Source organism: Diadema setosum, chromosome 2 (genome assembly GCF_964275005.1).
Source record: "Diadema setosum chromosome 2, eeDiaSeto1, whole genome shotgun sequence".
NCBI lineage: Eukaryota > Metazoa > Echinodermata > Echinoidea > Diadematoida > Diadematidae > Diadema > Diadema setosum.
In genome coordinates this window covers 20,609,774-20,628,182 of record NC_092686.1, presented here as the reverse complement: position 1 = coordinate 20,628,182, position 18,409 = coordinate 20,609,774, and the positions used below count along the sequence as shown (strand labels likewise).

The window sequence follows — 18,409 nt, the reverse complement described above, 5'->3', positions numbered from 1 at the left end:
AGTACAAGAAATCGACAATATTTAAAAAACAAAACAAAACAGAGAAAAGACAAAGCAAATCAAATAAACAATGATTGTCAGATCACTAGCAGTGGATAAAAGCTATAAGGTGGTCTTACTTTTGGAACAAATAAGTTTTCAACAGTCTTTTAAAGGGATGGTAACAGTATTGGCGAGGATGAGAATTGGGCTTTTAACTTTTTGCGAGATACCAAGGAAACACTTATGAAATAGTACAGAGCTGACTATTTTAAAAGGAATTCAAAGTTTATTTGATGAAAATCGGGTTTGGAATGGCTGAGACATCCAAAAACAGGGTAAAACAAAGCGATCGTAATAAAGTGTGGGTCCTACACTTATTAGAATCGCTCTGTTTTGGATATCTCAGCCATTTCAAAACCAATTTTCATCAAATAAACGTCGAATTCCCCATGGAATTACATGCTCTTTCATATTTCATAAGAGGTTTCTCATTATCTTGCCAAAAAATGTTAGAAACCTGAAATTAGGTCTCAACCAAAACTATACGATCCCTTTAAATTGATCTGTGTTAACTGCTGATTGGATGTGTGTGTGTGTGGGGGGGGGGGGGGGGGAATGATCCAGGATTGAGGTGCCGCAATACTGAAGGCGCGACGTCCGGCTGTGTTGTTGTTGTTCGGGTTCTTGGGGTGGTAAGCACAGTACGTGTGGTGGACCTGAGGTTATACCAGGGAGGTGCACCTCCCTGGTTATACGTTGACTGGCGGATGTGGAGGAGCTCAGAAAGAATCATACGCTGGTACGTCATTATGGAGGGCTTGTTATGATAATATATGTACAAGTGTAGCAGTCTTGAATTCAATTCTCTTAGAGATAGAAAGCCAATGCAGATCATTCATAAAGGAGTGTCACACGGGTGAACTTGGGCTTGTTATATACACTAATTTAGCAGCATGATTTTGAGGAAACTTTAAACGTTGGAGATTTTGTGACGTAGAGCCATAATTATAGTGAACTATCACAGTAATCTAGTCTGGAGAGTACAAGCGCTCTCACTGCGTCATGTGCAGAAGACTCATCAACTTTCATCAACTTTTCGGTTTGTTTGGTTCTTATTTTGACTTTTATTTGTCGGCAAAGGGGAGGGGGGGGGGTAGCAGCCACCTGAAGGAGACGTCTGGTGCATGCATCGAAAATTTGGTATCAAATATCACTGTTGGACTTGACAATGCATTACTTCTTTATTGTCTTTTCTATTCCGTTTGGTACCAACACTTACCCGAACATGAAGTTTACTTGCCCAAAAAGAAAGTAGAAAGATATAAGAAAATGACACAGAGAATCATTTGCAAGTCAAAAACTTGATAAAACACAATTATTTTGAATGAACCACATGTTATTGGATCGCATGCTTAAACATATTGGAGTAACGGGACCTGTGGAAGAACAGTCATAATCATTTTGCAAATAATGACTGAACGGGCAATCACCCGTTTCTTCTGTACGTATATGCAATGTATATGCAACTTGTAACGTGTGTATTTTTTTTTCAATCTGAAGACGGAAATAAAAACAACAAACAACAACAACAACAAACTTGGTTCGATCGAATATTAGTGTTGCAATGCATTGGGGCTTCTTCCCATAACTGTTGGAAAGCTGCTTAAATGACATTAAAGTCATTGCATCACTAAACAGTCATTATCTCTGACATTCATGCTGACTTCATGGGTCTGAAGGGGTAAAGGTGAAAAAAAGAAAGTGGCTTCAGAACTTTTTACTTGCCCAATGCCGGCAAGCATTTTATCTCATTGTTCCAAAACACTTGCCCGACTTTGACTTTGACTTGCCCTGGGCAATAGCGGGCAATATTGCTTTATAATGCATCATTATAGGTGTTACAAAAGCATTTCCACTTTTGATCCTTAATAGTTGGAAAACTATATCAGATAACATTGTCATTGATATGAGTAATAGCTAAATAGTGTACAATTTAGTTGGAGGTGATTTGAGTATGAAAACATAATCAGTTTCGTTAAATCTATGAATGATTTTAAAGTTAGGTTCCAGATTTTGGTCACATTTCAACCCTCTTGAACTTCACACAGGAACCCGAATACCCCATTTTCATAGCTCTGCTGACTAGGCTTCTGGTCTCTTACTCCAAGGCACATGAATGCTTTATTAATAATTCATGGTGGATTGCCCTGGACACTGCTAGACTGAATTCGTGGTAAAGGTAAAAGTTAGCACCTGTTTCCATGTGCTAGCATACACTATATTTCAGGATGAATAAAGACTATCTGTGATGGTGGAATTCCTCATGATCAATGATAAAGCATTCAAACTCTGGCCGCGGTCTGGGTGTTAACCCCACCCTTCCATACACACCAACTGACCCTTGTGCAAAGTTAAAGTTTTGTACGGAGGGTTGAAAATAGAGCAAAATCTGAATCCTAACTTAAAAATTAATCTTGAATTTCATAAAAGTGATATATACTTTCATTTTTAACTACCTCCGACAAAATTGTATACTATTCAGCGCGAACTTTTGTGACATAATATATCAAAATTGCATTAAAAAACAATCATGATAGTTTCATTCGGTAATCAAACATTGTCCAATTACTCACTTCACAATCAGCATGAGAGTCAACACAGTTTATGTTGTACAAAATCAATGAAGCAGTGCGCAAGATCTTTACCCTGTAACATATAAATCTTGCTCAAAAGAGAGCCAATATAAATATATCCCTCGAACCATGTTGCTGTTTGGGTGGCATCGAACATAGGAAATCCGTGAATTTGACATCCCGTACGGATACGGATACATACGGATACAATAGTCATTCATGATTAGGTATCCTCAATTTCTCCTCCGACAAATACATCGCTGCTTCAAAACGGAGCTCCATGTCATGAAAGAGACACCATTTTTGCCAGATTTTACAGTATGTACTGATTATTCTGTCATTTTACAATGTCGTTAAGTTTGTATCCAGAGAAGAATGTAAGCTATCGCTTATCAATAATAACAGCGCACGAGCGAAAAACGCAAAGCACGTGCCTTCCTCAAGCGGAAGTACTTATTCACGATCATATTACTCTAGGTATTACCATGTACAATGTACTATGATTTACATCCCCCCTCCCTCCTCCTCCTCTCTCTCTCTCTCTCTCTCTCTCTCTCGTCGGCCAATTTATATTGATCTTATTTTAGGGTATTTTTGAACGTTGCTGGTATTGCTCGCGTTACGTAAGGCAGTGCAAGTTACCCCATGCTAAAAATATGGAACTTAGTCACTGTTTGGATCGGAGCTTATACTATCTTCGGTATAGGCCCCTAACAGTAAGAAGGCTAGTCTGAAATACCGGAGATAAGTAATGGTACCATGCATGTAGGAAGGGCGAAATAAAGGACAATAAGTGTGATTATCCCATCAGTAAGTCACATGAACGACAAAAGTTGACGTGCTCTATGAGGCAAACAAAGAGGATATTGACTTCCTGTAAGAGATCTGACTTGTCTTGCTTCACAGATTCAGTGACTATATAGGTATAGGTGATGGTTGCCCAAAATTTACGATATAGTGGTGGATCCAGGGGGAGCACACCGGGCGCCCCCCTTTTTTTAAACCAAAATAAATAAAACGAAAAAATGGGGGGGGGGGGGCGTGCGTCCCCCCTTTAATTTTGTAAAGACGCTCCCACCCTTTAGTTACGGAATTCCTGGATCCGCCCCTGCGATGTGATGTTGGGATACCCGTCCCCGTCCATGACTTGACATTACCGAGTTTTCGCTCAGCGACGGATGAAACTCTATATCACTGCTCACGTTGTAGAAACTAGAAATGCATTATTAGCGAGCTTTATAGATCTGCAACGCGAACACTACGACGACACAAACTCCCGGGTTGAACAATGGAAACAGCTGTCTCGCGCCATTTTTCGCCTATATAACACTTCTTTAAAACGTAATCAACGTCGTCTTAGCCAGGCTCGCATCGCAGATCTGAAGCTCGCCATTACCTCTGCCAAGGAGGTTAGAAAAATGTTTTTGCCGGGATTGGTTGGTTGATCGGTTTGCTTTTAACATACTGTTGGTCAAAAAGGTGGAATAATTTTGTTTTGAATAAAAGTCGACCGATTTGTTTGCATTTAAAAGACTGTCTGTACGCAATATGGCATGTTATTGGTTACGAAATGTCACCCCATTATTGATTTCAGGTGATATTTGAACATGAGGAATGTGTTATTACGTACCGAAGTTACCTTGTGCAGACTATAAAGCCCTGTGCAGTTGAAATATTGCCTTTTTTGCTGATTTTGCACCGCGTAGAGAAGGTTTATCATTTACCAAGATCCCTGTTCTGTGTGCATTAAAAATCGGTACAGAATCCCCCTAGACTATACCCGGTCCAATGCTGACGGCAATGCGCGAGAGAGTGATAGCGCTTAGCCATGAGGGCTACAAGCAGGCTCGTATAGGATAAATCCTAGGGATTTCACAGGGTACAATCTCTAAAACTCTTAAGCGTCATCGTAAGAGAGGAAATGTACTGCCACGGCAATCACCAGGACGTCCCAGACTGATAACAAGTAGAGATGATCGCCAACTGTTGAAATTTTAGCCGTAGAAACCGGAAGTTGCCCTCGAGTCGTCTTCCATGCTTGTGGAGGAGACATCATGGAATCAACGTCTCAAGATCAACAGTCAATCTCAGATTGATACAACATGGCTCCTGAGCACGATGATTGGCTATAGATGTCCACGCCTGACGGTTCGCCACGGGGTAGCTAGTCTCCTTTGGGCCAGGCAGCACAGGACGTTTCCACTGGGACATTGGAAACACGTTATTTTCATGGACGAGAGCCAGTTCGCCCTTGACCGTAGAAATGGGAGATAGCGAGTTCATCGGTTAGCAGGGGAAAGCCTTCAGGATGACTGTGTCTACGAGACAACCCAAGATGGAGGAGGCCCAGCGATGGTGTGGGCCGGAATCCATTACGGAGGAAAAACGCCACGAGTGGTACCGGGTGGTACCACTAGTGGCGTTTACTTATCTGGTGAACGCCGCTGTCCGCAGGGAGATATTGGAGTTCCACTGCCTTCCATATGAAAGACATGTGTATGGATTCAATTTCCGACTGCAGAATGATAACGCTAGGCCGTACAGGATAGCTGTAGTTAGAGAATTCCTAGAGGTAGAGGGGGTTTAGCAGTTGCCATGGCCAGCTTGTTCGCCAGATATGAACCCCACAGAACATGAATGGGATGACCTAGGCCGAGCCATCAACGGCAGAGAGGTCATTCCTCAAAATCTGCAGGAGTTGGCAGCTGCGTTCAGAGAAGAGTGGGAAGCCATACCTGTCGATGTCATCAACAACCTGGTGGACAGCATGCCACAACGCCTACGCGCACTGATTCGTGCTAGGGGCGGATATACCCGGGGTGGACATACCCGAAATGTCCACCCTAATGTGAAATCTTTAGAATAAAGACTCAATTTGATGTGAACTTGTCAATGGAATCACAAAACAAGTTTTCTGGAAAATTGAATGACGTTTAAAACAAATATTCTATTGATAAAATTTCTTTTGTAATATTATCAATATTGTTTCATGCCCATAGTTTATAATGATTTAGACATAATTGTCAAAAATCACTGTGAAAGTGTGTAAGTGGCAAGATAATAAAATTAAGTGATTGATATAAATCAAACATATTATTTTCCAAGCACATTGTAATAGATATGCCGTTAAAGTTTGAGAAAAAAATATTCCACCTTTATGACCAACAGTGTATAAAGTTATGAACGGATCTCTACCTGCGCTTTCCGGATGCTTTTCTAGTTTGGTATTTATGCTCCGCTGCTATTGATGGCCGGCCGACCCGGCTGCTATTGATACCCGGCCGACACAGAACCACGGGAAGATATCCACATGCATTGAAAATCAAACCAATATGCCCTTAGGCCCTATACTTCCCAATGCTACAAGGAAATAATTTGAGCTTTGCGTCAAGTATTTAGGTAATTTTACGTAGACCTTACGGACTAAAGGGAAAGGGCTTGAAAAAGACACACGCTAGCTTCCTTTAACCTTATTTTGACATGGGCTTTGTGTCAACTTTCCCTTACTTCTAACCTATATAACATATAAATCAAAGGTAGTTGTGTTTCCTGGGCCTCCTATTTGTATATCCGCACACCAATTTGAAGATAATGTTAGATCTTTCAATCCTCTCAAATGAAATGAAAATCCAACACTATTAAAAAAAAAAGGCGTTCATCAGAAAGCTATCTAGCTGAAAACACGCCGACTAACTACAAGAAGCATTCGATCAGCCCCGACGAATTGAAGGCTGCATCACTTCTAATCATGTTTCTATTATACAGATTAAAAGAATCCAGTTAGACTCAATGCATATTGGTTAATGCAAGCTTATAAAAAACCCAATATCAAGTATAAAAAAAAGACGAATGAAACGGAAACCTAAGCAAAGAAGCTCGTCCCGCAGGGATGAATGGCAAAAATAAACAAGTGTAGATGATACAAATAGATAATACTAATACACAAGAAATGGAATACACGAACAATGTTGATTAGATGAAAGATATGAACAAAGATATATATATATATATATATATATATATATATATATATATATATATATATATATATATATATATCACGTACATAGATTTACATACATCAACCTGATTTATTTGATGTTTCTAAGAGGTGTAAGCCGTTGCTTTTATGATTGGAAATGTATTGAAAAGATCATAACCATATCCCACACTATTGCGGCATCACTGCCAGGGGCAAAATTCAAGAAAATCAAGTACAGTACTGCTGCAGATACAAATTAAGAACTCGCTATTCATATTCTCATTTTCCTGAACCTTGAATAGTTTATACAGCACACATATTATCTGGCATCCGTATTATCTTGATGTATCTTAATGTTTCAAATGACTGTGTATTTGGACTTCATAAAATTTTTGGACGAACTGCTTTATCCTTAATGTTGATAATTAGAGTTAGAAAAAAGAAACTTATAAAATATAATCCGGCAAGATGAAAACTATAATGGAAGGAATGGCTTGCGTAATGAAGTTAAATGTTGCAATTTTGTAACAGATATTTCTGTAGGACTGAATGCCGACAATGGGTCAACTGGGCTGAAGTGGAAATTTGTCGTTCTTTCTTACACAGTTATCTGAATAGAACCCTACTTCATTTTCGGATTAAGGGACCTTATTTCATTTTCGGACTAATGTACTTTCGGAATAATGAACCTTCCTATTAACAAACTTTTTAAAAAAAATTTCCGGATTAACGTGCACCTTATTTCGTTTTCGGATTAACGGACATTATTTTATTCTCGGAGTTGCGAGGGCATCCTCTTCAGTGTTGCCACTGCTCTCCAAAAGACCCCTGCCATTATTATTACCCTAGCGTTGCCTGCCAGGTACCCATTTTTACACCTGGGTCAAGAGGGACACGGTGGGTAAAACATCTTGTCCAAGGACATAACCACTGGGCGGAAATCTGATTGGGAGTCGGGAGTCTTGTCAACTGTGCCACGCCCCTTGTTAGATTTTTAATCACGAATTCAAACCTTCAACCGTGACCCCATCTTTTGCCCCTTCCCATTACCAATATGCTTCTATAAAGTCCCACTGCACGAACATTGCCACGCAATTATAATGTTGTTAAACATAATGCAGCGCAGCTATACAGATCATTGGTATCGACATGCGTACGTGAATCGAGAATGTAATTTTCTCGACATCCTAGAAAAGAAACATGCACGGATCTGGCCTACTTTATGGAAGTCAAAAGATTACCCCGCTGTCCTCGCTGATAGAGGATAGGGAGACTGTTATCTGATATTAATGACTATGCAATGAAATCTCAAATTACCACAGCATGCATTTTATGGTTCTCTATTAATTTAATGACACAGGAAGTTATCTTGAAAATTGCCTATTCTATTTCAAATATCTAATCCCGTAATAATCAATAATTTTACTGCATTTTTGGTGAATATACATAATTTAGGGAGCAATAGAAAACGATTGTATGAACGTCTGGCATCAAGCAGGAGGAGATGCTACCCCCACCCCCCCCCCCACACACACACACACTAACACACACAACTTACAAAATATGAAAGATACATGAAAATACAGAAAGAATAAAAAGAAAACTGGGCTATACATCTACAGCTCCTCGAGAAATCATGGAAATGATATTTGTCTTAACATGGTCAGCGAGTCGGGAAGGCACATACTTTTCATTAAAACAATATTGTGAGTTTTTTTCATATTTTCTGATATTGTGACAGCGCAACAGAGTTAAATAGTTTTCATCTATAGAAGGCGGCTCATAAAATTGATCTAAAAACTGACAATTTTTGAACTAATCATCCGATTTCCCTTGAAGTTTTACCGAGTGATTAACAGATCTTGTTACATAATATACAGAATCTACAGCTGTTTGGGGAAAACTTGTCCTTTAACTAATCAACTCTCTACAAGTTGATGAGATTGTCAAACACTGCACGGTACACAGGTTATCCACCAAAACAATGCACCTGACGTGATATTGTCAACGATTATCGTCTACCGTTTTTGTACCAAATTTTTTTTTCTTTATTACGACTTATGTGTTGGTAGCGTAACTCTGGCCGGTTGGTTTTGCCAGCATTGTAAAGATTTTATGTAATGTTTGCAGTGTTTATTATGAAAATGATTAACAGGTTCAAATTCATTAATTCACCGTGGAAATATTACATCGTATTTGACCATGCCCTCTTATGTATATCCATCTGCCTCTATCAACGGCGTAAATCCGTACTGAGGAGGGGGGGGGGGGGGATGATCGGCGATAGTCACCATCACCACGATTACAAGCCCATAACCGGACCGGCGCAGCCTGTGGGGGGGGGGGGGGGGGAAGCTTGGTGCCCCCCACCCCCACCCACCCACCCACACACACACACACACACACACACTTTACAGGGATCGAATGTCCCACTCTTTTGCATGAAATATGAAGTGGGAGCGGAAGTGGCAGCAAGTTTTCAGACCTTAAAAGTATGAAGACCTTTTTTGTTGTTTCTCTTGTCTTTTGATTTTTCTTTCTTCTTTACTGACATGCGATTTTGCCCCCCCACCTTTCCAAAAACGTAGCGTAGCCCTGAATAATGCCCAAATAAATTCAATAAAGTGGTAATATTATGGATCTCCATTTTCTTTTATATGTAATTATGCAGTAGATATTTCTCCTGTAGCTAGAACTTTATTGTGTTTTTCAATTTTCTTGACTTAAGTCAATAAAGCAATCATACGCAGGGGCAAGGGGCATCGTTCCGTTTTAATGATGGTGGGTGGGGTGGGACTTGGAGTTTGAATATCTGTGCGAGGGAGCGGAGCGACCGAGCGGGGGGAGGGTGTGGGAGGGGGGTGTCCCCCCTCCCACACGAGGAAGATTTTGCGTTTTCAGACCTGAAATTCAGCGATATGGTGCACACTTTTAGTGAAAATATAGATTTTTTCCTATCAGAAAAAAAGTAAGAAAAAGAAATATTCATAGATAATTGAATGACTAAATCGTGATATATCATGATATCGTAGGTAGCAGTACATTTTGATGTAGATTATTATTGAACAATTTTGCCTATGAAATTTATTGTATCATTTAAATAACTTCGTGTATTAATTATTACACTGAATATCATGAACGCGAGCGAGCCCGAGCGAGCGGAGCGGGCGAGGGGGTGGTGGGAGGGGATGTCCCCCTTCCATGGTGAGAACTTTTTGCATTTTGATGTTGTACATGGTTTTTGATGCTTGTTTTTGAGCGTTTTGTCAACTTGAAACAGTCCCACTTGTTTAAGGTAGCAAGATATTTTAATATCGATTATTATTAAACAATTTGGTTATAAAATGGTATCATTTAAATCAATTACTTGTATTAATTCTTACACTGAATATCATGAACGCGACCGAACCCGAGCGAGCGGAGCTAGAGAGGGAGGGGGAGGGTGAGAACGGTGAGAACTTTTTGCATTTGATGTTGTAAATGGTGCAATTTGATAATAATAATAATAATAATAATTGTTTTGGATATAAACTCCAAATTTTATTGTCCAAGAATGAAAATTCTTTTTGCCCAATTGATCGTGGGCCCGGCAGCCACTGAGCAGCGCCAGATCGACGTTGCTCTAACCTTTTCAACTGTTGAACGGCAAACAAGGTAGCAGCAACTCCCATCTTTTAACGTCTTTTGGTATGACGCGGCCGGGGTTTGAACCCACGACCTCCCGATTGTGAGGGCAGCCGCTCTACTCACTGAGCCAACACATTTGATGCCTGTTTTTGCGCGTTTTATCGATTTCAAACAGTCCCACTTGTATAAGGAAGCATATTATTTTGATGTAGATTATACAATGAACAATTTGCCTATAAAATCATTAATTATCATTATCATATCATTAATTAAAGTCATTGTATTAATTTTTACGACGAATAATTATCATGAACGTTGTCTGTTAAGCAATTCAAACAGAAAAAGCACGCACACGAGGGTGTAGATAAGGGGCATTTCTCCTCCCACAGTTTTTGCATTTTCAAACCTGAAATTCAGCGATTTGGTGCAAACTTTTGGTGCAATACTTTTAATTTTTTTCCAGCGGTTCCCCCCCCCCAAAAAAAAAAAAATGATAATGGAAATAGATAGGGCTTTTTCAGGGAAGTGTTAAAATCATGGAATTTAGCTCTTATTCCGAGTGAGCATCATCCTGTGTGTATGTACAAAGTCTAGTAAAGTAGAGCTAAGGAGGGTGTGGGAGGGGGGTTCCCCTTCCACTCGACGGAGCTTTTGCGTTATTAGAATTGAAATAAAGCGATCTGAAGCACACTTTTTGTGGAAAACTCGGAAATTGTCATCCCCCAAAGCGTACTAAGTCTATAGAGGGGACCAGGGAGGTGAGAGGCACCTCCCTGGAGGGGACCAAGCAATGGGAGGGTGGCAAGATACGTCTCCCATTTTCGAGGGAGCTTTTTTTTTCAGTTTTATATCTGAAATTCAACAATCTGGTGCACACTTTTGTTGGAATATCTAGAAATTATTTTGTCAATCAGAGAAGGTGGGAGGGGATAAGCCTTATTCCCCATTCCTACACGAGGGAGATTCTGTACATTCTGACTGCATTTAATCGTTTTGGTGCATACATTTTGTGTTGGAAAACTGTCTATGTTCAAAGTGTAGCCATGCTTGCACAGTCTACTTGTATGGATGGTGCGGGGGGAGGGACGGGCGAGCAGGGAGAAGGCGTGGGCGAGTGCTATTACCACCCTTCACGTATAAGAGGGAGCTTTTGCCTTTTTAAAGTTGAAATTCAGATATCTCGCTTACGCATATTTGATGGAATATTTGGGAAATAAAAAAACAACAACACACTGATCTATGACGGGGGGGGGGGGGATGTGAGCGAGGAAAGGGTTGATTAAAAGGGAATATTCCCCTTGTACATGAAGGAACTTTCGAGTTTTCGGAATATGTGATAAGCCTTGTGCACTCAGAATTATTCAGATTTTTTTTTTTGTAAATCTGAAAAGTGTACTAAGGCTAGGGAAAGGGGCACAGAGGGGGAGGGTTTGGGAGGGGGTTTGGGAGATGAAACATTTTAAAATCTGTCAATCTAACGCGTTGATTAAGTAGAAAGGACTGAACGGGGAGGGTATGGAAAGGGATAGGCCTATCCCCCTCTTACGCGAGGGAGATTTTGTATTTTCAGAATTGAAATTAAGCCATCTTTGGATGAAATATTTCGAGAATTTTCTATCAAAAAAAAAGTAAGAACATTTCCACATCTCGTGAGTTACGAGGAGGAGCAAAATGATATGTTTGTCCCCAATACTTTTATGGGGAACAACCCCCCCCCCCCCCCATCGACACCTCTGCATATGAGGGAGCTTTTGTAAGTGAAAGATCTGCTGCACACTCTTTGATAAAATATTAGGAAATATTATGTCAATCTCAAAAGTGTACAAAGTCTATCGAAAGGGACCCAGTAGCGGAGCTTTTGCATGTTTATGATTGCAATTCAACGATCTGGTGCATAGTTCTGGCGGTATTTGGACAATTTTCCATAAAGAAAGTTCGAGATCTGTCCTCATTTCGGGAATTGCTTGGGGGACAAATTATTTATCGCCCCCCAACATTTCCATAGGGGCGGGGCAAATGCCCCTTTGCAGATGGTCCCGAGTTGCTCGCGTCATAGCATGACATTGTTTAAATGTAGGCCTATACTATTTGACGTTGTCAACATCTAGACCATACTTGTGTCGATATTACTTTCTTCGCGAGCGAGCGCTTGAGAAAATCATGTATACATTTTCCTACAAGATAGAATACTGTTCAGCTCTGTGACAGTCGTCTGAAGGCGGGCATACGAACGTCATGCAATTTATGTCAAAATTGATACAATCACATTTCTGCTTCCTCCATTTTTTCCCCAGATTTCGGGGGGGGGGGATGATTGTACAGGCCATCCCCCCTCCTCCATTTCGGGGGGGGGGGGGGGGAATTCATCCCCCATCCCCCCCCCCCCCCGATTTACGCCCATGGCCTCTATCTCCTTTCTAATCTACATATACATTGGGTTCACCGATTTTGAAAATGTAATGACAAGCAAAATACGACGAATTTCATCTTCTATTAATGAGAACCGCACATGCCCAAGGTACATTTCTTTATACCGGACCCAGACTTTGAATAATCTAGATAATTGTGTAAAAGATTTCCCCAAATTTGTTACATTTAAATATAAATTCAGAAAACACGTACTCTCTACTTATAATTCTAGATAACATAAATTGTTTTAATTTATGCTTGAGCTTTCACCTGTCCCGATGTCGCAGCACTTGGCGTGTTCTGTATGCAGACCTCTCTTCTTTCTTCTCTCCTCTTCCTTTCCTGTCTTTTGTTCTTAGTAGACTTGTTACCGTCTTCTCTCCTCTCGGTACTGTCTCGCGTCCTGTGTATGGGTAATGTGTGTACGTGTGTGTTGTCCTTGTCATATTTTCACGGTAGGCCTACACGTGGTTCAGTGAACAGTGTCCGGGCATTAGCACGGATATTCTATTTAATTTTTTTTTTTCCGACGAGCGTATCTCAATATAACTACATATATATCTTTACAAATGACTTGATTAAACTATAAATACAATACATGTAGTTATAAAAAACCCTCGAATAATATATTATTTACTCATTATTTATCTGCCGATCCACGTCCCACAAGCTTTGCTTTTAAGTGGATCACTATTTTCCATAAACGAATCTATTTTCCGCACGCCCACGAAGTATACATGCATTGTTCCTCCTAATTATTGTATTATATATATATATATATATATATATATATATATATATATACTGTATATATATATTTTGAAACAAGGAACACATGCACACATGCACACATGCACACACTATAGCTTCTGACCACTTGAGCAAAGAGAATTAAGGGTTTGGGACGAACACCGATCTAGGGCTTTCAATAGCTCAGTCGGTAGAGCACCGGTCTAGTAATCCGGAGGTCTCGGGTTCGAATCCCGATGAAAACGGCTTGTGCCGAAAGGGTGGGTTGGGTGGTGGCGCGTCGCGTTAATGGGAACACCACCCTTCGTCAAAAGCCCCCCCCCCCCCCCCCCCGGTTTTGCCGAAAGGGTGCGTTGGTACTTTTTCTCATGTAATGTTAAAAGACGAGTTTTGAATTTATATTTAACCTTAAAACAACCATTTCAAAGAGGCTATCGTCCGGATCGGTTTACACTCTATTACCACTTGGTCTACAGCCAGTTGGTCTAATAGACTGTATAATATCAGTTGGTCTAATAACCAGTTGGTCTAGTCATCATTTCGTCCAATTACTGTTTGGTCTAATTGTTATTTGGTATAATTACTATTTGGTCTACAGTCAATTCGTCTAATAATAGCCATTTGGTCTATTTTTGGTCTATTATGAGTTGGTCTAATTCCATTTCGTCTAATCATCAAATGGTCTAAAATAAAACCAAATCTGTCCAATATGAATTTGGTGTACACATCAATAAAAAGGCCCCCCCCCCAAAAAAAAAAAATAAATAAAAAAATAGCCCAGTTGGTCATAAAGACGAAACGATGATTGGACCAAATGGTACCTGATTAGACCAGGAGGCTGGCTATTAGACCAAATGACAATAAGATCAATGGTTATTAGACTAAATGGGCGTAGACTAAATGATGATAGACAGAGGCTAGACCAACTGGGCAATGGACCAAAATTAATGATGTGTACACCAAATTTATATTGGACAAATTTGGTTTTATTTTAGACCGTTTCATGATTAGACGAAATGGAATTAGACCAACTCATAATAGACCAAATCGGTATTTGATGATATAAATTGGTGTTAGACCAAAAATAGACCAAATGGCTATTATTAGACGAATTGACTGTAGACCAAATAGTAACAAGGAAAAGTAGAAATTACGCGGTGCGTAATATATGTCTCCGCCGGAAGTAGCATTTAGTAGCAAAATGTACAATATAGGTAAAAAGATCAAGGTCAAAGGTCAAAGAAGTCAAAGGTCAAAATTCTATGTAGAAGTTTTGAAGCCCTCACCTAGTGCCATCACATAAAGCAAACGGAATCGAAATCGGGTTAGAAATGGCGAAGGAGTAGCATTTTGTAGCCAATGTACAATATAGGTAAAAAATCAAGGTCAAAGGTCAAAGAAGTCAAAGGTCAAAATTCTGTGTAAAAGTTTTGAAGCCCTCACCTAGTGCCATCACATAAAGCAAACGGAATCGAAATCGGGTTAGAAATGGCGAAGGAGTAGCATTTCGTAGCAAAATGTACAATACAGGTCAAAAATGAAGGTCAGAGGTCAAAGAAGTCAAAGGTCAAAATTTTGTGTAGAAGTTTTGAAGCCCTCACCTAGTGCCATCACTTAAAGCAAACGGAATTGAAATCGGGTTACAAATGGCGAAGGAGTAGCATTTTGTAGCAAAATGTACAATATAGGTCAAAAATCAAGGTCAAAGGTCAAAGAAGTCAAAGGTCAAAATTCTGTATAGAAGTTTTGAAGCCCTCATCTAGTGCCATCACATAAAGCAAACGGAATCGAAATCGGGTTAGAAATGGCGAAGGAGTAGCATTTTGTAGGCAATGTACAATATAGGTCAAAAATCAAGGACAAAGGTCAAAGAAGTCAAAGGTCAAAATTCTGTGTAGACGTTTTGAAGCCCTCACCTAGTGCCATCATATAAAGTAAACGGAATCAAAATTGGGTTAGAAATGGCGAAGGAGTAGCATTTTGAAGCAAAATGTACAATATAGGTCAAAAATCAAGGTCAGAGGTCAAAGAAGTCAAAGGCCAAAATTTTGTGTAGAAGTTTTGAAGCCCTCACCTAGTGCCATCACATAAAGCAAACGGAATCGAAATCGGGTTAGAAATGGCGAAGGAGTAGCATTTCGTAGCAAAATGTACAATACAGGTCAAAAATCAAGGTCAGAGGTCAAAGAAGTCAAAGGCCAAAATTTTGTGTAGAAGTTTTGAAGCCCTCACCTAGTGCCATCACTTAAAGCAAACGGAATTGAAATCGGGTTACAAATGGCGAAGGAGTAGCATTTTGTAGCAAAATGTACAATATAGGTCAAAAATCAAGGTCAAAGGTCAAAGTAGTCAAAGGTCAAAATTCTGTATAGAAGTTTTGAAGCCCTCATCTAGTGCCATCACATAAAGCAAACGGAATCGAAATCGGGTTAGAAATGGCGAAGGAGTAGCATTTCGTAGCAAAATGTACAATACAGGTCAAAAATCAAGGTCAGAGGTCAAAGAAGTCAAAGGCCAAAATTTTGTGTAGAAGTTTTGAAGCCCTCACCTAGTGCCATCACTTAAAGCAAACGGAATTGAAATCGGGTTACAAATGGCGAAGGAGTAGCATTTTGTAGCAAAATGTACAATATAGGTCAAAAATCAAGGTCAAAGGTCAAAGTAGTCAAAGGTCAAAATTCTGTATAGAAGTTTTGAAGCCCTCATCTAGTGCCATCACATAAAGCAAACGGAATCGAAATCGGGTTAGAAATGGCGAAGGAGTAGCATTTTGTAGGCAATGTACAATATAGGTCAAAAATCAAGATCAAAGGTCAAAGAAGTCAAAGGTCAAAATTCTGTGTAGAAGTTTTGAAGCCCTCACCTAGTGCCACCATATAAAGTAAACGGAATCAAAATTGGGTTAGAAATGGCGAAGGAGTAGCATTTTGAAGCAAAATGTACAATATAGGTCAAAGGTCAAGGTCAAAGGTCACAACTGAAATTCTGTATAGAAGTTTCAAAGCTCCCATGTAGTGCTATCATATAAAGCAAACAGAATCAAAATCGGGTTAGAAATGGCGAAGGAGTAGCATTTTGAACATTTTGATCACACACGGACGCACGGACGCACAGACGGACAGACGGACACACGGACACACACACGTACGGAGCCCGTTTCATAGTCCCCTGCTCGAACTCGTTCGGCGGGGACAATTAAACCAAATAACAATTAGACCAAACAGTAATTGGACGAAATAATGACTAGACCAACTGGTTATTAGACCAACTGATATTAAACAGTCTATTAGACCAACTGGCTGTAGACCAAGTGGAAATAGAGTGTAAACCGATCCGGACGATAGCCTCTTTGAAATGGTTGTTTGAAGGTTAGATATAAATTCAAAACTCGTCTTTTAATATTACATGAGAAAAAGTGCCAACGCACCCTTTCGGCAAAACCGGGGGGGGGTTTGACGAAGGGTGGTGTTCCCATTAACGTGACGTGCCACCACCCAACCTTCGGCACAAGCCGGGGGCGGGTGGGTGGTTGTTACTCGAGTGTGTGATGTATTTTTCATTTCTTTTGTTCACAACTGGCAAGTCGTTAGAATCCGTTCACTTCCTGGAATATGTACTGCATCCCTATGGTACTATAAACCACGGGACCACTATGGTTAACTCTTCCAATTAATTACTACATCTTTAAATAACCCATCAAGACATGTTTTTTGAGAAATTGATGGTTGCTAGTTCGTGCATGCGTGTGCGTGTTCAAGACAATTGCATTGTATTGTGAATCAGCATGTAGCTCCTGGCCCAATATGTATACGATCTAGTTTTGATCGCTTTCTATTGATACTATAATATACTATTACACTATTACACTTATTTCTATTATCACTATATACTCCTGGTAGGCCTATATTTTGGAGAGGCAGGAAAAGGGTTTATTATCCATTGCACTAAATTCCCTGGGACACTGTGCAAGGGGGTTGATACATCTCTTCTTTATCTCTATCTATATGCTTTATTGTATTTCTTGTGTGCACTAGTTCTCGTCAAGTATAGGCCTATCTTTGTACAGTTAAACCTATCTTAGCGACCACATGTCTATATAGCAGCCACCTGCTGAATACGACCATTTCACCCAAGAGAAAAAGCATGTTAAAGAACCTGTCTATAGCGGTCATCTGTCTATAACAGTCACTTTTTTAGTCTCCCTTGGATGGCCCCTATAGACAGGTTTGACTGTTTCTCATAGCTCTTCAATCTGTATGCCATGACTTTAAAGAGAAGCACAGAATAAAAATGTCATCATAACCAATTTGATGTGTCAGTTTCTACTAAAGCTTTGGTAACATCGTCTCTATTTTCCTTTGTAAACCTTGCATCATATTATTTTGCAACAAGGGTATCTATATATGCTGTTGCTTCCATTGAATAAGCAGCTCCTTTGGTGAGCTGAACTTAAGGTGAAATATAAAGCCTTGTTCTAGAATCCATAAAACGAGTGCACTTCGACTACGATACACCCACTTTCTCATGCACTTGCATACATTATGCCACAAGTACATGAATCTTCATATTACATTTAAATAATGTCCACTGACCTTGATCACTGACCAATTATTGACTTCTTATGCAAAGCAAATTTTGCTAGACTCATATCTATTCTCTACAATAAAATTGTTATTTGACTTACATAGTTTAGAGGGATCGTATAGTTTTGGCTGAGACTTAACTTCAGGTTTTTATCATTTTTTTTTTTGTGAGATAGTGAGAAACCTCTTATGAAATATGGAAGAGCATGTAATTCCATGAGGATTTCAACGTTCATTTGATGAAAATTGATTTTGAAATGGCCGAGATATCCAAAACAGAGCAATCCTCATTAAGTGTGGGACCCACATTTTATTATGATCATTTTGTTTTACTTTGTTTTTGGATGTTGCAGCTATTCCATGCCCGATTTTCATCAAATAAACTTTGAATTCCTCTTAAAATGGTATGCGCTGTACTACTTCACTAGTGTTTTCTTGGTATC

General features: G+C 39.8%; 1 protein-coding gene and 1 non-coding gene across 2 annotated transcripts in view; one reads left to right on the top strand and one right to left on the bottom strand.

The window, feature by feature from the left end:
- The window catches only part of LOC140246225 (mitochondrial 10-formyltetrahydrofolate dehydrogenase-like), a 647,794-nt gene that overhangs the window by 546,954 nt on the left and 82,431 nt on the right, over positions 1 to 18,409 (bottom strand). The window lies entirely within an intron of this gene.
- Positions 13,555 to 13,628, top strand: Trnat-agu (transfer RNA threonine (anticodon AGU)). Its single transcript has one exon. It is a non-coding gene; the product is annotated as a tRNA-Thr (tRNA).